The sequence below is a fragment of the Neovison vison genome, chromosome 11, assembly GCF_020171115.1.
Source record: "Neovison vison isolate M4711 chromosome 11, ASM_NN_V1, whole genome shotgun sequence".
Classification (NCBI taxonomy): Eukaryota; Metazoa; Chordata; class Mammalia; order Carnivora; family Mustelidae; genus Neogale; species Neogale vison.
In genome coordinates, this window is record NC_058101.1 from 183,246,483 (window position 1) to 183,268,901 (window position 22,419).

The following is a 22,419-nucleotide window of genomic DNA, read 5'->3' on the forward strand; positions in this document are numbered from 1 at the left end:
CTGTCAATTGATTCTTAATGGATTACTCCTCTCTCTCAGTGTGAAATCTTCTAAACAAAAAAGAATACTGTACAGAACCACATCTTATAAATTAGCATTGTCAACATCTTTTGTGTAAGATTCACTAGAATTATCCTCATTCCTTCTCTTGTGTTGTTGCAAAGGGCTCTCAATAGCATTTGTACACCTTGCTTCAAGGCAACCTGCCTTGCCAAAATTGAGCCATTACATCACTCCTTTTAATGGTGCAAGGACTGAGCTTTAAAATCTATCAAATCAAAAAAAAATAAATAAAATCTATCAAATCAGAAATTCTGTTCTCCATTTCTCCAATTTCTGCATGTTGGGTTTGAAACTTAATTCTATTTGGATTAAGCCACAATCCCTTCTTATTTTAATGAAACCAATTAATCTGTAGTGTGTGTCATGGGTTATTTGGTCTCCATGTCATCTGGCTGGGCTATCGGAAGCACTATAAGTAGGCAAATGCATGGGAAGGCAAATTTTATTTATCACCATTTAAGAGAAATAATAGAGCAGGTGTCCTGTTCATTACTAAGTAAAAGTATAGGTGATTTGGCTCATCTACCCTAAAATATCATGCCAGTTATCCTCCTCATAAATCATCTAAGGCCTACTTCCTAGACTTTGATTTCCTCTTTGGTCCAGCTTCACTCAATTCTTTCCATTTTTTTCACTCTCTCACATACATTCTCCTCCCTGTCAGCCTTGTTCTCCCCTGCTCTTCAAGCACACCATATTTAATAATGCTTATGCAGCTTTGCTTAACACGATGAGAACTGAAAGGTTCTCTTTTCTACCTGTCCAAGCCCTTTATGAGTACGTTCAAGGGTCAGCTGCCCCCAAGAAGCTTCCACTGATCACCCTTTACTTGAATAAATACCACATACTTCTTAACTCAGGTCAAACTTAGTTTCTGCATGTTGCTTTGGTCCCTTATAGTAGAATGTAAGTTCCATTAGGGATGATTCTAATTCTTACAATCTACCTGTCACCCACATCGCCGTTAGAAGTGTGAGCCTCAATAGATTTTTATGGGATGACCAATTGTTTTGTTAACTGAATATATTTCAGAGTAATATGATGATAGGTTATTATCATAATTATTTTAGAAGAGATCCTACTTAGGCTTCTCTCAGGTTTTACAGACTTTTAAATGCTCCAATACCCATGTATTCTTAGAAAAACTAGTTCGCATTTGTTAACTTGTACTTCCAGTTGTCATCCCATTTCATAATGAAGGTGATAATTGTACCTGCCAATAATTATGATAAATGTGCTATTTTATGCAATGTCTTTTGTTCATTTCTAAAATCAGTGAAAGTATAGGTGATTTTATGGCATCACTGTTCAAATGTGGAACTAATGTGAGTAATATGTGATTAGAATGTTTTTCAGAAAAGATAAATCTCTTTGGTCTAATTAATGTAAGTAGGAGTCAGGTATCAAAAATCTTGGTATTTCTTACAGGAAATTCCTTCCTTTCAATTCTAGCTCTCCTCCTTCCACAGTTTGACTTGCCTGCATTTGGCTCCTAGTTTTACCATCAAAAGCTGCTCTTGTCAGTTCCCGTCCATTCTCTCCCACATCAAGGATATGATTGATACACATGGTTAGAGTGCAGGATCATTCAAGTAGAGGTGCCATAACGGCAGTGCCGACATCTTCAAGTTGAATATCAGACACATCTGTTCTTAAGTGCCATTTAGGTAGTGCAACATGCCCCATGGTCCTAACACCCTCCATCTGGGGGACCCTTTTCCTTTCAGGAATCCAATCCAATCCAATCCAATTCTTTTAAAGGAAAGCATCTCTCTGTTGCCCTCTCTGAACATTCAGAAGCTATTGGATAAATTGTAGTGTGTCATCAACTGTGGTCTTCTGCATTCTCCCTTCCCTCCTAAGCTCTAGAAGAGAAAGGAAATAGTTGATAAATGTTAACTTTTTTTCCTTTGATAAAAAGTATGTTATCCCAGGGCAGAGGCATAGAGATATTTTCTGTAGTATGTTATAGGTTAAATATCATTTAAAATAAATAAGAAGTTTAATTTGAAAAATAGATGGTCTTCTATCCATGGATGAGGAAAAAATTTGATATACAGTCAAAGGATATGGTAAAGGAAAGAGCATGGGCTTTCAAATCAGACAAAAACAATGTCAAATCTGAGCTCCCCAGAAGGTGATCTTGAACCTAGCTTCCCTCGTCTCTAAGTGCTGTATTCTAACATATGCATTAAAGATTGGTTGAAAAATAGATAATACTTGTCAAGAGTCTGGAGCAGAGGTTGGACCTAGAAGGTGCTCATTGCTGGTCACTGAAATGATTATGATGATGGCAGTATTAGAATGAAGCAAACTGATTCCTGAGAAAGCATAGCTATGAAAGCAGGGAAGGGAGTTTGTTTACTTAGTAGTTCAAAAATGGTTATCCAGTGTAGAAAGCAACTCCTTTAGGACACAAAGTGTTAATGTTCTACAATTTAATCCTATGTAGGGTATTGTAGGGGTTCCTTTCAATTTATGCAACAGAGAACACTTCATTAGAGAGAAGAGAAAATACTATTCTATGGTTATAGAAAATGGCGAAACATATAGTCAGGATGAAATTAAAATGCATTCGCAATTTTTAAAAGCCTTTTTTTTTTTTAACTATTAGAGCTACTGCAATACGTTTTTTATTTTCTGAAGCAACAGCTAACATTGAAGATGACCAGGGAGACCAGGAGAGGCTGTTAACATTTCTAATTGACTTGTAGACCCATGAATCAAGAGGATTTCAGAAAGCAACAATCAACGATTTCCAATTCTTCCTTGGTTAGAATTTACCGTTCTCAGTTTAAATGAGCTTCATACTCTCTGCATGGAAGAGATAAGAAGGAATACCATCCTGCAGCTCCATCTGTGCCCAAGGTCACCATACTAACATTGTCCCTTCAGTGACTTGGCAACCAAGCATGACAGTCATCCACAAGGACTGAAACACATGGCAAACCCAAGGACGTTTTCACAAGAACCATTTCATTTTGTGCTGATACTTCAGCTTTGTCTAATCTAAGATCACGGCTAAAATGGCCACAAGGGAAGCAAAAGCATACCACTAGATGTCACATGGCTTAATAGAAGGAAAATGTCCACCACAAAATGTTCTTTTTGGAAGATACATTTTTGTCACATGCTAAATATGACAAAAAAAGAAAATGTCTTATTCTTGGTCTACATATTTTTCTTGTCCAATTACTGACTGCCACTGTGGTCTACCTAGACTTCAGCTAGTAATATACTGCTCATATCTACAAAAGCTCAGGGTATAGTAATCCCATTTAAATATCAAATAAACTGTGAAGTAGTTTCTTTCAGACCTATCTTGACTGGTCATTTCTACCTACCTCATCCATAAGACTCTCTTCAATACCATAATTTAAAAACCTTTAATGTATAGCCTATGATCTGATACATAACTGTTTGGTAAATCAACCTAGGATGGTTACTTCACTTATATTCAAATAAAGTTAAATACAACACAGTTTTTTGGAACAAAATAATTTAGATTAGGAATCTAAATACGTAGTTTCTACTAATATGCCTACCAGTCACTTGCTTGATGAATAAAAGAACAGTTATCAGCTTTTCATCTTCCCATCTGTAAAACAACACTTTTTAACATCTGACTTCAAAAAGCCACTTAGGGTTCAATGAAAATAAATGAGAGGTGTATTTGGTACCATGACTCTTTGGAGTTACAAAGTGGGGCATTCCCTTGTTGCCAGGCAACATCAGAATGGATAACAAATCAAAGCCTGAAACAGCACTAATCTGACTTTATTTGTAACGCATTTCATAGACTAACTGTACAGATAAAATTTATGAGAAGTGGCTTACTAGACATAATACCTTCCAGATACAGAGAATTCATATAAGCGTAGTCCAGAATGGCCAGCACATATATCAACAAGCAAGAGGAATTCTAACCAAAAGCCAGTCTTCCAAAATGATTCAGACTCAGCCAATGTCATTGCCATGTCCTGGAACACCAGGATTGCCAAAGTAACATATCAAAAAGAAAGGAGGCACAAGGGTCCATGAAGATAGAGCAGGACACAGGGGTTTTCAGTGGCATACTTTTATATTAGATTATTATTTCTGCCTAGTGCAGAAGCAAATTCTTCCTTTTTTTTTTTTTTTCATTTTAAAATAAGTTCCAGGGGCACCTGCATGGCTCAGTGGGCTAAAGCCTCTGCCTTTGGCTCAGGTCATGGTCTCAGGGTCCTGGGATTGAGCCCCACATCAGGCTCTCTGCTCAGCAGGGATCCTGCTTCCCCTCCTCTCTCTCTCCGCCTGCCTCTCTGACTACTTATAATCTTTATCAAATAAATAAATAAACTCTTTAAAAAAAAATAACAAGTTCCAGATCTCCTTCCAAATATTTTGCCAAGAGTGGCCCAAGAGGACCATGTGCAAGGTAGATGCTTAAGAGTTAAAGGAAGTGCTTGAGGCATAAGAGCTTTGGAAAGATACTTGCAGATTACTCTAGAAAACATCTCTATCACAGTTGTCTTGTGCTGTATGGCAGATGATGGAAATTGGGCTGGGCTTAAAGAAAGGGTGTGGACTCAGGACTGTGTAAATACAACTGACATAAAAAACAACAAGCATTTGGATGTGATATCCCTGTGTAGAAGCCCTCTAGGATTGATCCTATAAGTCTAGTTGTATTATTTAATTTCTTTGTATTATAAGCAACAGAAACTCATGGAGGCATCTTCAAAAAAGGAAATGGACAAGTTATTCTAACAAGGCAGAGCATCATAAGGGAAGCGAGGGAAAAATGAACCAAGACTAAACCAGAGAGGGTGGTGAACCACAAGAGAGTCTTAATCTTAGGATATAAATTGGGGGTTTCTGGGGTGGGGGGGCTGGCTGGGTGATGTGCTATGGGGAGGGTATATACTATGGGGAGTGCTATGTATTGTGTAAGACTGATGACTCACAGAACTTAAGCCTTGAAACAATACATTATATGTTAATAAAAGAAAACAAAAAAAATTGATTTAAAAAGACAGTTTGACAATAAAGATTAGGAAACTCACTGAAACCTGGGAACTTCATAGAAAGGTTAAGTGTACACAGTCAGATTTCTTGAGAAGTGGAACCAGAAAGATCTAAGACATTACCTTAGCATCTTCTCAGAATCATAAATGTATTTTTCCACTTTTGTTATCTGAAACATTTTTGGGGTCTCCAGACTCACCACAGCTGCTGGGTCTAATTGATACTACCCCTTTTAGTGTGTGCATTATCTACTCTACCTTGTATCTTGTTTCCTCACCATTTTGACTTGTGAGTGACTTCTCACAGCCCCTGCTACCTTGTGGTTTCAGACTTCTTGTTTGCTTTCTGTGTCTTTATAGCAAGAGGTGGGGGGGGGATTTGGAGGCTGATTGTTCATCATTCCTTTTTAGGAATTGACGTATGGTCAAATTCTGTTAAGTAAAAGTATCAGCCAATTTCCAGTTACAATCATTCACCCAACTGTCTGTGGCACACCCTCTCTGTGCAAAGCATTGAGCTAGATATGGCAGATTTTTCCTGAAAGTAAAATTTTTACATTCCTATTACAGAGAAAGGTAAGACAGAAATATCTAGGTAAAAGGATGTGAGTGATTCCAAAATGGCAGTACAAGGTATTATAGTTAATGTACTATAAGACAGGTGTGGTATGGCGGGGGGGGAAGTACTGAGCTTAAAGCAACAATCTTGAATTTTTCTCTTAGTTCTGAATATAAAGGTTTTGGTTTTTGTTTTTTTTTTTGTTTGTTTGTTTGTTTTTTTTTTTGCTATAAACTGCAGAGTGACCTTGAGTAAACTACTTTATCTTCTGATACCCAAGTTTCTGGTTCTTATTCTTTTTTAAAAATATTTTATTTATTTATTTGATAGAAAGAGATTGCACCAGCAGGGGAAGGGGCAGAGGGAGAAGCAGGCAACATGATGAGCAGAGAGCCCAATGCAGGGCTGGATCCAGGACCTTGGGATCATGACCTCAGCCAAAGGCAGACAGTCAATGACTGAGCCACCCAGGTGTCTTGCGAGTTTCTTATTTTTGAGTCTGAAAACCTTGGGGTATAGTTCTACCTCTCCATGATTTTTTGATATTACTCTTCCTTATTCAAGCAGAATATAGAAGCATTGTTTAAAATGCTGATAATGGGGAATTACTTAATACCTTTCTTATAGGCAAGTTATACATCATAATTTTATACAAATATATATTTTTTAATTTTTTGAAGATTTTATTTATTTGACAGACAGAGATCACAAGTAGGCAGAAAGGCAGGCAGAGGGAAAGGGGGGAAGCAGGCTCCCCGCTGAGCAGAGAGACCGATGCGCGCTCGATTCCAGGACCCTGGGATCATGACCTGAGCTGAAGGCAGAGGCTTTAACCCACTGAGCCACCCAGGCGCCCCAGTATATGGCAATTCTTACAGTGAAGATTAAGAATATAGTATTCTACTAGAATTGTTCCATTTGTGACTTTGCCTTTTTAAACTTAAAGGTAAACCAACTTAGATATGGTTCCTCTAATTTAGAGAATACCTCAAACTGAAATGAGTATCATGGCTACCTCAGAGTTAGATCTAGAATAACAGAGGAGTGTAGGAAGCAGAGATTGAACACGTATCCCACAGTGGAATGGACATAAAAATCTGACCTGTGTGTGTGGCTCATTCAGCCACTGCCTGTGCTATGCGTGCAAAATGGTATGAATAACCAAACAATGTGTACAAAAGTCACCTCCATTCCCTTGCTGTTGTTTGGACTTCAACCTATTTGATAAGAAAACAAAGAACAATTGATACTTGGATCTCTGTAACTAGGAAATATTCCATGCTCTCTTGTTTCCACTTTGGGGGAAAATGTGTAAAGTTCAGGAGTCAGTCATATTTGTGTCAAATGTCAGTTTCACCATTTACCAAGTGCATGAAGTGTCTTGGGCAAGTCATGTGAAATCTCTGTCCTCTGCACTTGTGATGAGCACTGGGTGTTGTATGTAGGTGAGGGATCACTGAATTCTACTCCTGGAACCTAACTACGCTGTGTGTTAACTAATTAGAATTTAAATAACAACTGAAACAAATCTCAGGCCTCTGATTGATACCCAGATTGCAGGGTCATTTCAAAATTTACAGGAGACCAGGATGGGGAGTACCTAGTAGGGAGCATGGTTTCGTGCTTCTTCCTGTTCCTCTCCCCTTGCCCGCCCACCCTTTGAACAGCTCACATGCCGATGACCTCTTACTGGTAAGCTGTAGGCAGTCACATCCCTCATGCCCTCATAGAATAAATCTACTAGGAGAAAATTCCTTCTGAGGGGCATGGAACCCACTTGGAAAGGGTTAAATGAACTCCACAGAAACCATCTAACTAAACGACACTGCTGTCCTATGAGATGAGCAAGGGCAGGAACTGCTATAGAAAATTTCACAGAAGTGAAACGAAGCCATCAAATATAACTGAGATCACTTAGAGGGTAAGTTATAAATGGATATCTAATAATATAATTTACTAAAAAGTTGATGCAATGGTGTTGTGGAGCCATTTCCCCTGAAGGTTACACTGAAAAGTTCAAATTAGGAAGCAGTGTTTTGCCAAGTGCCATAATGCAGAAAGAGGATATCCCATCAATAACTTTGCAAAGAAATGTAATATAAGTACATCCTCCACAATGAATACAAACACTGCAATCATTAAAATACAGTTGAAGGTCCAGTCTCTGCAGAAAGCAAGTTTTCTAAAACAGTCCATGAGATGGATTTTTTCATGTAGTATATAAGTGCACACAGAACCAGCTAGATATTATGAAATATTTGAAAACTATTATATCATTACAGTTTTCCTTTGAGGTAGGAGATACTCCCAAATGTCTTTATAAATTCTACTCTGAGGATATAAAAAAAAAAAATTTAAAGCCATTTGAGACTGAAAGAAGATATGGAAAAAGTAATCTCTATTTATCTATTTCTGTACCTCTTAGTAATAAATAATCACAACTTATATTAAATCACACCTTTCTTTTAGCGGCCATGAAATGCATTCCCTAGAGTTTTACATTAATCTTCAGATGTACCAGGTGTACTCAGCTGAGAAAACTTTTTGTCTCTTTCTATAAATGTTTGCTCATTATGGATAGAAAAGCTAGCCTAAAATTCTCTAACTCTACTTCAGGGCAAAGTGCAAGATGTATAAAAGAAAACCAAAAATAGAACAGAGATTTTGAGTGCTTGGTCTAGAAACAACCTTCCCCACCTATCAACCTCTCCTGTTTCTCTTTTTCTCTTCCTCTTCTTCTAATCATACCTTCAAGTAATTATTTACATTTTTTTTCTTGTCTAAAGAAGGAAAATAAATCTCACAATTCTCCTTTATAAACATTCTCTGACACCTCAATATTAATAATCATTTCACACTTTTCTCTATGGCACTCAAGACCATTTCTTAGTTTAAAAAAAAAAAAAGACTTTTTCATCTTATTGTAGAGTCTGGGATGGGCAAACCTCCAAGGAATCTTAGAGAACAGGGTAAGAAATAGTTCTTTTCTTTTCCAAAATGACCCCCAGTGTATAACGCATTTTAGCAGCTAATTTCACTGCTGAGCAGTTAATACAAACAGAGAAAATTTAAAATTCTTCAAATGACTATATTATGTGCTTACAATGCAAGATGCCAAAAATCCCTTTCATGCCTTTGACCAAAGGTACATGGAGGCAGTGTGCCTAATACTGAAAGACCAGTGATCAGAACTGCCGGGAACTTTTCCATCACAGTTTGCCTCTTTCCTCCTTACGTATTTGGTTGAAAGAGCTGGAAAAGCAAAAGTTCCCAGTTCCCAGCAAGTGATAGGATTGCAGGACACAGATGTCACTCAGACCCCAACCCAGGGACCTAACACAAGCATTCTCTTAGGTGTCTGAACAAAGGAACGCTGGAAATGGGACCGATAACAGCTTTACTATACCTCAGCTTTCAGAATGAGTTCCAAATTTCTTAACATCACCAGCTGTCTGGTTTTAAAGGAGATTTTCTGGCATTTCAGAACGCCAAGAGTATTTTATCAAGGAGGTCTTGAGGAAGGAGACTACAATCATTAGGTTGGAAAATGAGGCATACATGGAGTTATTTTCTATGACAAGAAGCTCAAAGAAAAAACACTCAGAGATCTCCCCTCCCTTTTCCAAATTTTATGATTTTTATATTTTAAATATTTTTTATGGGGGGCAAAGGGAGCAGGAGAGAGAGAATTTCAAGCAGACTCCCACTGAGCACAGAGCAGGATGTGGGGCTGAATCTCATGACCCTGAGATCATGACCTGAGCTGAAACCAACAGTCGGACCCTTAACCAATGGTGCCACCCAGATGTACCAATTTTATGATTTTCATATTGCTCATAATTCAAGAAGAACTTGTCTCTTTCAAAATTTCTTATTCTTTATTTTATCATATTTTTAGTTTTTTCTCTTCAGGAATAAAAGCTTATTGTTATGAGATTAACGTACGTATCCCCTATGCCTCTTTGGTTATTTGTAAGATTTTAGACATAAAGATTTAAAGCTGTCAGAGGCTCCGTAATTTTAAATATAAGACCCTTTATAATATGGCCTCTGTGCACATTTCTAGTCCTACATACTACTCAGCAACTAAATCAACCATCTTACAGTTGTTTTACCTTGTCTTCCTCTCTCTCCTCTTTGGTCTGCTATGACACTCTTCTTTCTTTTTTTGCATGAACTATTTCACTTCAATCATGAATTCTCAAGTTCACATCACTTACCTTGTAGGGTCTGCACCCTTAGAACTTTGTGGCTACTTAACCAAGCATGCCTTGCACTGCTTATCATTGCCTCCTCTCTTGTCTATTTCCCTCAACAGTTTAAGAGCTCTCTTTGAGAAGAATTATGTATCACCTTTATCAGCCTGGTTGGTCCAATACTCAGCATAGAGAAGGGGCTCCATAAATCTTTATCGTAGACCTTAAGTGGCGATTCATTAAATTCATTCATTAAATTCATAAATCAGAATTTATTCTGATGGCTAACATCTAATTAAATATCGATAGAACCTGACATAGATGATAAAATTAAGACTCAGCATGGTTCCAATGACTGGTTTATAATATAGATTCTACAAATGAATACATCTGGGTTGAAACTGGAATTTAACTCACGTGGACTGTACCTTTACCATGCTACCAGCCAAGTAGCAGTCTGCTACTAGTTAAGACTGCCACAGTCTACAGTTAAACACTTTAAAAATGTTTCACAGATGACTAAACATTGAATATGCAAGAAATGTGACCACAGACCTCTAGTGGTGTTGCAACTACTGACTGGATGTTTTGAAAAGATTCCAAGGATATAATATAACGACCATATCACTGAAAACGAAATATTCTGAGGATTTTGTCCAGGGTATTAGGAAACTTCTAATGTCCATTTTAGGCTGAAAATTGCATGATATTTACATAAATTGATCAAAAATACCATGAGCCTACCTTGAGTCAGTGACTGTATGAGGAAGAGAAAAGCATAACACTCTCCCAACAGAGGCAACAGACTCCCTTCTTCAGTCTTTGAAAACTCCTGCCAGGTTGAAACTGGCACTGATTATTTGGCAGGAGTAAATTTCCATATCACCATGCCCAAAATACTCATGTTTGTTATTAACAATTACTTACTAGGCATCCATGCCCAATAGCTTCTGGGAGCTAAATGAAAGATAATTAAAAGTCTTACATGAAAAATAACAGTCTTTCAATTAATTTCTTAAGAGGCATGGAGGAACAGATGATCAGGTAGGTACTTTTATTCATAATAAAACCAACCAAACAACCAATGAAAACAACAGGCCATGGATGTCAAGGCAAGAAACAAAGGAGATGTTACAAAGGTAAGGAGGCATTGAGAAAAGAAGTTTGAACAAATCTAAACTCAACATCTTCTTCCCAATCTCCTCCTGATGTAGTGCCCATCGAAGTGAGTGACACTATTCTCTCTGTCTGGCCATGAAACCCGAGATTCATCCTGGGAAGCCTTCTTCCTCACTCCCTACTCATAATCAGGAACCAAACACTGATGATTCCATTTCTTTCATATTTATTGGATGTAATCCCTCCTCTCCCCTCCCATGGCCTTGGTTGACAACCCATTATCTCTTCCTGTCTCAAGCCACCTTCCACAAAAGCCATCCTCTATACAGCCAGAAAGACCTCTCTAAAGGAACCTTCTGATTGTGATGCCCTATTCAAAGTCCTTCAGACATTCTTCTTTGCCCTCAGTATCACCCAGAAGGATTTTCGTAATTTGGTCCCTACCTGTCTCTCCTTGGTCCCTACCTGTCTCTCCGGCACCATCACTCCCAACAAAGAAACTTTGTTCTGGATATCCCCAGTCCCTCCCAATTCTCTAGATGCATGGAAACATGATTTCACCCAATCTTGCTCTATAGTCTTGGGTGAGATCCTCCCTCCATCTCTACTGTGAGGATCCTCCCACACGGATGTGCCGAGATCCTCCCCACATCTCCCCACATGTTCTTCAATTTCCATTTCTGTTTCCATCACCAAATAGGATGTGTTAGAACTTCTTGCAACATCCTTCCGATGGTCTCCCCACGACTTAACTTTCTGTACATATGTACAGAATGTTATGCCGTGCTCACCATAAGTGCAACTGCTAGCTTGTCACCATGTAATGCTATTATAGTACCATGGACTCTTATCTCCTGTGCTGTGCCTTTTATCCAGAATGATCTTTTAAAATCTGATCATGTTACTAACTTGAGACTCTTCAGTGAGTTTCCATAGCCCTGAAGATATAGACAGATTCCTAATTAGAGCCCACAGGACCCTGCTAGCTCTTATGACACCAGCTCACTGAATTCTCTTCTTCTACCGTTCCCTTAAGCTGTGACTACAGCTTTCTTTTCTCAAAAGTTCTATGTCTCAACACATCATAGGACATAATTACACATGCTATTCCATTTTCATGAAAGACCCTTCCTCACCCATCATCTCTACTACTACGTTTATATGACTCCCATACATTATTTAAACATTAGCCTTTGCCTGGCACATACACATTTGTTAACCTGATAGTGTTCCTTTGTCTGGGTTTTAATAATGCCACATTCCTTTTTTTTTTTTTTTGGAAGCTCTTATTTAAAATTACATTTAATTAAGAGATTAATTAATAGCTGAATTCCTCACAGGGCTATAAGCTTCATGACAACAGTGACCATGCTATTTTTATTCAAACTTTCAAAAGGCTGAAACAGAATACTAATCTGGAAGGAGAGTCACAGGATGGATTTGAGGTAAAAATATAAGACAGGAAGACCAATACTCGATGTATTTTTAAAAGGAAAGAGTGTCTAAAGAAAGAAGGTGTTGGTAACTATGAAAAAAAGGGGGGGCAGATAATGGAGACAGGGAAGGAGATTTTGGTAAGACTCGGTAATTAACAGAGGACAGAAGGGCTGATGGAAGACAGACAAAAACACTCAAAGATGACTCCAACTCTAAGCCTGCACACCTACGAGAACGCTGAGAAGTGCAGTTAACAAAGAGAGAAAAACAGAAAAAGAAAGTAGTTTTGTGAGATAAGTAAAATAACCACGTGGAAAATTTTAGCACACAGTTGGAAAATGTGGTACAGAGAGGTCATTCACCAGAGCAAGGGCTGGAGACCTGAAAGTGAATAAAATCCCTAAGAATTTTACCGCAGAGTCCCTCAATGTGTCTGGCATATCTATGAGGGAATCTGAAAATATATCAGTCCTTGTTCCTCTCTCCATTAATTAGTTTTTGTGGGAGAGAGGTGTTTAGACATGAGTGCTGGTCTGAAAAAGAATATTCAGCACATTCTGTGCTCCCCTCTGCACACGTACCCTCATCTTACCGAATGCCCAGATTGAGAACTATTATATAAAGAAAGAGAGCAGAGGGCTACGGGCCAACCATCCATATTTAGAATCAGAAGAAAGACAATCGGTTTAAAAAAAAAAAAAAAAAAAAAAAAAAAAAAAAAAAAAAAAAACCTCAAGAAAGAATGGTCAGAGAAACAGAAAAGGAGCAAGTTGTATTCAACTTAGTGTCCTCAAAATGAAGGGTTTTAAGACAGAGTTTTAGAAAGAAATAGGGAGAGATCATTCTATCTATCAAATAACAAAAGAAACTTTGAACATGATAATATGAACCACTGAGTTTGGCTCTAGGGAATGTCTTACAATCAACATGAGAGTGCATGGGATTTGTCCATGGTGAGGATGTGAAACAGAATCCAATGACTGATTTTTAACCTTATCTATGTTGCTATATTAGTCAGTCAACAAAGAAAATAGCCCTAATATAATATCCCGGCTCTAAAAGAATTGCTGCTAGAAAGTCACAATTTGTTACTATAGATTTAGGCATCCCAAAAGAGAAGATTTCACGATTAGCATAGCAAGGTCTAAATAATAAAATTCTCAAATTTCTGTAAGAATAACTTGCTTTAGGATAGTCACCTTAGGGTTTTATATTTTGTTTTTTTGTTTTTGTTTTTTTTTTTTCCCTTTTCCACCTAAGCTGCAAAAATATAGTTTACTTCAACAGCTCTCAAGACAAAGTCATAAATGTGGTCTGGGTTAACACCTTAGCTCCAAACCATGAGAACCATTATTCTAGAGTGGTTGTTTCAATTCTCTATTACTATACTCCTCTTTTGGGCAGTTAGTAAGTATAATAAATGTTTTCTCATACATACGCCTATTTAATAATCCCTTTTCAGTCATTCCTAGATTGTTCCTTACAAAGGACATTGTCTCACACTCCATTACAAGGAAATTTCTATATGTTAACTTTTTGTAGAGGACTCCCCACCAGTTCTTTTTCTTCCATCTAGAATGAAGTAAATCACTGTGAAATATATTTTAAGGTAAAAGGGAAGTCAATAGCAATACATTCCTATCAATAATTATGTCAAATTTATAAAATAACATAGAGAAAACATGGAGACTCATTGGTTTCCAACTTCCAAAGAAGACTGATGGGAAGTAATTATCTAATCAAGACCTAAAACCTTAATGAAAAAACTAGGCACATTACTGGTAATAAAATTAGTCACATTTGATTTTTACCCTAGTCTAATACTTCAAATAATACTCAGTTCTATACTTCAGTTGTGTAAATACACAGCCAGTGGACATTCCTGGATGAAAGTATTTTCTAAACCAAACTGCAACTTTCCTTTAGTTATTAGGAAGTTTTAGCAATGGTCATGAGATAAATGGGCTCCGGGCTCAATACCAAGTCTACTGAGATTCTCCCTCTCCCTTTGTCCCTTCTGCTCTCAATCTCTCTCTCTCAAATAAACAAATAAATCTTTAAAAAAGAAAGGAAGTCTTAGCAATTAAGAGCCATATTCATAACGGGAACTATACTCTTTAAAAGGAAAAAAAAAAACCAACAACCCCAAAACCCAAGTTTAAAAATTCAAAGAACTTTAGACTTCAAAAAGGAAGAAAGAAAGAGGAAAGTAGACTTTGAGGCAATGGGAGCCTGAACCCAAAGGGTAATAAATTATGGGGCACCTCCCACCAGAGATGAAAAGAGAATCCCAGAAAAATTCTTTGGTGAGAGGCAAGGAGTGACTGAGCCAACAGAACTTGCAAATAATTTCCAGTGTTTAATTTAGTAAGAGGCAGAAATGCTTCATTCATTATTCACTCCAATTTATGCACAGATTGAAAGGCACCAAATTACATGTGCCCCATGGGGAAAGCTGGTCCTAAGAAAGATGGCTAAGCAGGAATGGCTCCTGTGGAACACCAGTGAGGGGTGCCTTCCACTCTAGAAGGCCACTGTCTGCGATGTGTACCCCCTTTTAAGTTGACTGCTTCAAAAGATGTACTTTTTAAACAGGACATGGGATGAGGGCACCTAGATAGATGACACCGCTTAGGATTCTCTCTCTTTCCCTCTGCCCTTTCCCCACTTCAGGCTAGCTTTTGCATCTGTGTGCTCTCCCTCTCTCTCTCTCAAAATAAACAAATACCAGACACTGAGACACTACAGCATATTATCAGGATAACAACCCCATGACAGAAAGGTCATTAGGACAGAAAGTCTCATAGGACTTGGATTAGACCATTTCTTAGGCTTTGATCCCCCATCTTTTCACATCCACTAATCTCTGATGCAATGTCAACTTAAAATGTGTCTTCATTTCTTTTCACTAAAATGCAGATAGTTATTTTCTTTAAGTGATTTAATATCCAGCCTCTAGGAATGCCATAAAGAGGGGAAGCCTATTTTTTAGAGAAAGCTATTGCCTAAATTTCGAGAGCACAGTGGTTAAAAATGTAGGCTTGAATCTTGACTCCATTACTGACGAACGCTGTGACCTTAGCCAAGTTACTTCTCAGTAATTCAGTTCCCTTCTAAGTAAAATAGGGATAATAGTATCTACTGCAGGGGGTTGTCTTAAAAATTAAATGAGATAACACCTGTAAAACGTATAGAAGAGAGACACAGTGTATACTAAATTAGCATTTCTTAAATAAATAGATAAATTAAAATGCCACAGATTCAAACCAGATGATGGGGAAGCTATAAAGAATGAATGAAAAGTTTTAGATAGAATTCTTTAGTTAGATATATGTTTGCCTTAAATTCTCACATCTAGTTTAGGTGTGTGGGGAAATCTTGGGAAGCAGGTTTACTCAAACACAACATTTGCTAATCTCACAGTGTGACAAAGCTCTAGAGTTGATGCATAGGTGTGTAAGCCAATATTTTCCCTCCAGGCACTTATAATCTAGTTTGGGGCAATGGACAATCATTGAAATTGAAGGCTTATAAACAATTTAAGTATATTTTCCAGAACAACCCACTGACTCAAAGCAACCTACTAACTAGGTGAAGAGAGCAATATCAATAGAAATTATAGAGAGAAAAAGGCATTTCAGACAAGGTTGGTAAATAAGATTTTATTACAAGAGGTGAGAAAAGCATTAGGAGTCGAAATACTTCAAGGTAGACAAGAGAGAAAGTTGTTCTGATGATTAGAATGATGTAAATATAAGTTGAAACAAGAAAGCAAACGGGATAATTGGAAAAGCAATGAGTAAAACTAGTTAGAAAAAAATGGTTCACAGAACAAATAATGGAGACATGGTTTGAAAATAGGTTTTAAATGTGCCTTTATTCCTCTCACCTTCCATTCACACGTAAGAACCTGAGCTGCCCAGTAGAGAATAAAGCCAAGATTTCTGGTCCATTTGTGCAAACAAGTTCTGGCATGCAGGACAAGGAAAGAACAGAAGGATTCTGAACAACTGCCTTAAACAATCAAAAAGTTAACCAGCTTTCAGCAGACATCCTGGCTATGAGACATGGGCGAATCTGTGGGGATATGATAGAAATCTGAGCAGGTAAAATGGAGCCCCCTTTGGGGAGACCTTGGGAATGTCATGCTAAGGAGTTCTGATTTTATCACAGAGGCTATCAGAGCCACTGAAAGGTTTTTTGTTTGTTTTAGGGTTTAAGGATGGTAACGATAAAATAATACAAGCCAAGGGACAAGGGGGCACCATTTTTTTAAATAAATTTATTTAATTTTTAAGGCACCTTTTTAAATGTGAGACTTGTGGAAAAACTAGTTGTTGCCAATAGTCTAACATAGAATTATGTAAGAGGAGTTAGGATTCTCATAAAAATGTATCATGATCCTTAATATCTCTTATATTTAAAATAACTCACATACATGGAACGTGCAGATTGACTGTCTTTGGTAACATCTGGCAAAGAAGGAGCTATTCATTTCAGCTGACTCATTTTCACAAAATTTGCTTAGTAGTGTCTATAGGTGATTACTGTGTATTTTTTTCTTGTAACTGCTTTACTGTGTTTAATAGTGCCAATACACAAAATGAACCAATGGATTAAAATGAATCCACTGGACATACAAAAGTAGGAAAATATGAAAGTGGTCTTGTAAATGATACACTATGACATAAATGTGTCAAAGTGCATAGTGAATCTGTGTGCAGCACAAAGTTCTCCACAATGCATCATTTTCATAAGCGACACAAAAGGAAAACTGCAAACAGGAAGTAGAATGATAAAAATCTCAAGATTGGACTTTGGGGACTGGCTGTCCTTCATCCCTGGTTCCCCATGTGTTGCCTGTTGCAAAAAGTTGTCAAGTAGTGGTGTGAAGTCACTGAAGCTTTCTTTTGATTTTCAAGGCAGAGTTCAAGTGTATCTATCAAGTTTTTCTAAGACAAGTGAAAAGCAAAAGTTTTAACATAAGATAATGCTGAGTCTCCACACCAAAAGCAGAGAAGAAACCAAAAAAGAGGGATCATACAAAGTTGCAAATAAATCCAGTGACAATTAGTCACATTACAGAGAAAACCAGAATAAACCAATCACAAAATCATTTATGAAACTGTTACAATACACATAAGTCAGTGGAATACAATGTGAAAGAACACTTACTATTTATTGTTATGTCTTTATTAGCAGGTTAATTTTCTTCAGAGTTATAAAGAATCAGAGACATTCACAGTACACAGAGATCACATGTGTAAAAGGAAACATGATTGATAATTATTTATCACTAAAAACTATGCCAGGAGGGAAGAGATTTCTTGCTTGTTAGTAATTTTGTAAGCCTTGGTATAGATAAACAGCACGTTAGGATTGTTATTGACTGAGTACCATCAATACGTGCAACAAGGATATCGTCACCTGAAAGACAGAAATTGCACCTCTGGGCAATCCAGCACTGCTTTATTCACAGCTGCCAATGCAAGTGTGCCTCCTGAACTTGACTGAAGTTTGAAGGAAATAAGAAAAGCTACAAGTATGACCAGATCGTGGCCAAGAATTTCCAACATGCTGTGCAAGAAAACGGGTTGAGAACAGAAGATTCTGTTTCTTCCTACTCAAGAGCTCTAGCTGTCAAGAATAAAGATCTTCAAATGAAATAAGTGAAAAAAAAATCCAGTAAAAAAGATTTCTTTAATTTCCAATGCCTTATGTAAGTGGTATATTCTGTATCTGGAGGCTCCTGGATCTATTACTTCAAAGACATCATTTTTAACATTTAGGAAGAGAGAGGAAACATTCTTAAAAAGAGTGAATTTTGATATAAACAGATTAGTTGACAAGAGTTTATTCCTTACTACTTAAAGATATTCCAAACTTATTGAAGAAATAAATCAGTATTGTTATTGGACATCTTAAACACATCTTAATGCCACAAATGAATATAATAAAATAATGATCACAAACAAATCCCCCGAAAAATTCATTAGAAATCCACTGGTCAGTTATCTTTTTTGTTGATGAATTCAACATTCTGGCCGCTTTTGAGAAGGGCATGGCCTCAACCTAATTAGTTCCTGATAGGGCGCACTGGCTGTCTACAGTGAAAAGTCTCCTTAATTTCTGAATCCTCACATTCTGAACCTTGCTCTTCACAAGGACTTTTTTTTTTTTAAATGCTGATTGACTTGTTTTAAGCTTTCATCACAAATGGTGAAAAATACTAAAGTACAGACAAGAGATAATCATAATGTGGTCAACATTATAAATATGTTATTATAAATTGAAAACATTTCTGGCTTAAAAAATAAGTCTAGTAGTCAACGCAGCTCCATGGGGTCTGTGTGTCTGGTAGGGTCAGTCTCTGTGTCCCTGATAGTGCTTGTCTTCACCCATTTTTCCAGGTCCTCCACACCCACCTCTTCTCTGTCCCATCTGTTCATCGAAGGTTTAGGGGGCTCATCAGGGCCACCTTGTCTTCCTCCACCAAAGCCACCTGGGTCCTTTCCCCAGCCACCATGGGAGCCACCTTGGAACATTCCATGGGGACCACAGTGGTCCACGAGGCTGCCTCTTCTTCCCCACATGCCATCAGGGCTCACTCTGCCAAGATCACTGCCCAAGGGTAGAAAGGGTGGTGGAAGGAAGCCTTCAGGCTTTAGAGCCTTACGCTGGTTGCATTCTATTCTCCAGATGAAGTTCTGGTTTCCATACCCTGGATAGGGGCGCTCCCATCTCCAGCCTGGTGTTGGTTATCTTTCTCCAGATGGATTCCCTCAGGAGTCCTGGGGCTCTCTTGAGGTGAAGCCATCTCTGTCACATCCACAGCCTCCCATGTGACCTTCTGGGTTCCCCGGACCTCCATGAAGTAGTAGTGACATCCCATTACCCTCATGGGGAGTCATCCCAGCCCACGTGCTCTGTATCAGAGGTTTCTTCCACGCAAGAGAAACCTGAAGTTTGCTTCCTTAAGGATCATTCCCATCCAACCAGTATTAGATAGACTTGGCAGTTGGTGGGTCTTTGTAGAATGCTGTAGCATAGCCTCTGAGCTTTCCTGTTTCCTTGTTTAAGTAGCTAGGGGTCATGGGCTATCCGAGTCTCTTGTTCACCTTAACAACTCCATACTGCTTAAAGCCAGATTATCTAAAGTCACACTTCCATTTGAGCCTTGCACATAAATTGTACCAGTGTCAGAGTCTTTATCTGGATCTACAGATGGGTCTAGATCAAGATCCGGTCCTTCATCCATGAGGCCTGTTGAAGCCTGTTGAAGCTACCTCACTCTCCACCACCCATTCCACCACATCCTCCTTCCCACCCAGCTCCACTCATGCTTCCACAATCAACAGCCCCTTCCCCTGCCCCACTTGTCATGGCCATTCATGCTCCAGTTATCTTTTGGTCCAGAAAATCCTCCAGACTCCGGCCCATAGATACCCATGCTACTAGGGTGCTCCTGTCAGAATGAACTCTGCTCTCTGTAGCCACTGCTCTGGAAGATCCAGTTCGCCAGGGATGGGCGATTAGCTGCTGCCCACTGCTGCTTTGTGGACCATAGCTAGTTTGCTATAGCCACTCACCAGCCCATAGGTGTTCTCCTGAGAGTAACTGCTCTGATGATAACTAGTCAGCTGTGTAGAGGAATAGCTAGTAGGAGGATGCAATGGTGGTGCCATGACTGGCTGCACAGGGTAGCTCCCCGGTACCTGGGGATAACTGTAGTTACTCTGCCTGTATCCTAGGCTGGGCTAGTTGTAACCCCCTAGTTAGACTGAGATTGACTCATCTCAGCAGATTTGTTACCATCCTGTGGTGGTGTAGGTGTAGTAGCTGCCAGCTGCTGTCCATAGGTAGGGTATGCATTGTATAGGAGGCCTGGGTAGTAGGGAGCACAGCAGTGGTGGTATCTTGAGCATGAGTGTCATATACCTGGATAGACTGACTGTATGCCTGGAGAGTAGTTGGACTAGTATAACCAGTAGGAGGTTGCCTGTAAGAAGATGTACAGGTGGTCTGCCCATAGATCACAGTGGTCTGAACCTGGGGATAGTTGACATTAGTGGACTGTCCATAGGTTCTATAACTTTTCTGCCCACATGCCTGGGGGTCTGTGCATATCCTGGAGTGGTTTGGATGGAGGAATCACTATAGCTCTGCTTGGCTGCAGCTTAGCTGTAGGGTCTGGAATCCTTGGTACCATTTTCTCTCCTTCCCTTTCATTCCCACAATGACTTTTAAGTTAGGTCTTTCTGATTTGATAGAAATTAAGAATAAATGAAGAAATAGACTCTATATGGACTCTACCATCCAAACTCCATGAGATCTGGTTATCTACACTCTCATGTAAAAATTCTCTCTTCCTCTCCTGATATCATTTTTTCATCATTATCATTGCTGTCATTACTATAATGAACTAATTATTCATAACTGCTACTACTACTTTTATTTACTATTATTTTAAAAATTATGACAATATTTTAAAATTTTAACCTATAATTCATTTGTCTGTACCCCGGGTACCTATTAAGTGGTTTGCAGATGCCAAAGAAAGAGGAACTTTGATGCGTAGGATGGACTGGAGGAAGACAAATGGTAGGCGGGGAGACGAAAAAGAAGTCCAGTGGATTAGTAGCGGTCTGAGATGGCGACACTAGAAACGAAGCTAAAAAGATAGTTGCAAAACATACTAGAAAGACAGAGTTTCTTGAAGTTTTGACAGAATAAATAACATGAGAGGAGTCTTTAAGGAACAGGAGTCATTGAGAAAGACTTTGAGGTTCCAAGATGGGTGGGGGGGTAGTTATATCAACAAAAACAAGAGAGTAAGCAGGAGATGCTGGTTTATCCTAGAAATTGAAGATTTCGGTATAAACATATTGCATTTGAAGTTAACATACTAATGGCCAAGTAAAGAAGAATATTTTGAATAAAATTAAAGTACCACTTGTACACAGATGCTTCTAAAATGTTAGAGGGTTGCTGGTTTCTGAATGACAGTAAGCAAATTACATTCATCATTTGCCCAACAAATTGACTTCATACACAGACAAAGATAAGTAACAGCTCACGCTCTGAATTAGCATGGTCAGGATTAATATGAACTCTATGTGGGAATAATTATTACTACTAAGTACTGTAGCACAGAAACGCAAACATTTAGTCTTCATAAATAATGATACTTGTCCCTATTTTGAATTGCCAAGAGACATAAATCTTTATAGTTTTCGGGATTTCATTTGTAGGTTTCACTGATGTTTTTCAGTATTTTTTCTGTAGCAGCAGATATGAAATTTCCCCCAAGAGTTGGCAGCAGTGCAAACACAGCTCTGTAATCACTATGAACCGTTGTCTGTTTCCCTTCACTTGAGCATTCGCCTTTCTTAGATAATTAACAGCCACAAGTAACACACAAACCCGCAGGCAAACACACACACACCCCCATGCCAGATCCTCGCTCACTGATCTCCCATTTCCCAAAAAGTAAAAACAGTCGAGATGGAGTAATGATTAGTAATTTTTTTCTTTATAATAAAATTAAAGTTGGAAAACAAACGTTGCTTCTGTTACATTGGAGCATTTTTCAATACTTTGATATTTCTTTATAAATAAACTAATTTCATCTCCCACTAACACCCACCTATGTCATGTCAAGAGAGGATAATGCTATTGAGTGTCTTGTTCTTGGGGCCTCTAAGTCATTGGACTCTTTGTCAGAGCACATGGTTACTGCATGGAATTAGTTCATCCAGATACCTGGCTAATATAAAATAGTTCAGAAACCTAGAAAGATGAAGGGAGACCCAGGGTTAAGGGTAGAGAGTGGGGGGCTGAGGAAGTATTCAGGTATTGACTGTGTAATGTTAACATCAACCAAACAGTTGATTTCATTACCAGGGAGGTGATCTCAGAACCCTAATCTTTTACCAAACAGTAGTAATTATCCAGAGAATGGGCAGACATCGATCAGGACACATTCCTCAGTTAATGCTGACATGCTCAGCTAATGAGTGTAATGAAGTCACATGTGAGA

The 22,419-nt window shown here is 38.4% G+C and overlaps 1 protein-coding gene and 1 pseudogene across 2 annotated transcripts in view; both read right to left on the reverse strand.

Moving 5' to 3' along the window:
- The window catches only part of NRG1 (neuregulin 1), a 1,114,604-nt gene that overhangs the window by 727,329 nt on the left and 364,856 nt on the right, over positions 1 to 22,419 (reverse strand). The gene's annotated exons all lie outside the window — the stretch shown is intronic.
- The window catches only part of LOC122889687, a 55,579-nt pseudogene continuing 51,846 nt past the window's right edge, over positions 18,687 to 22,419 (reverse strand).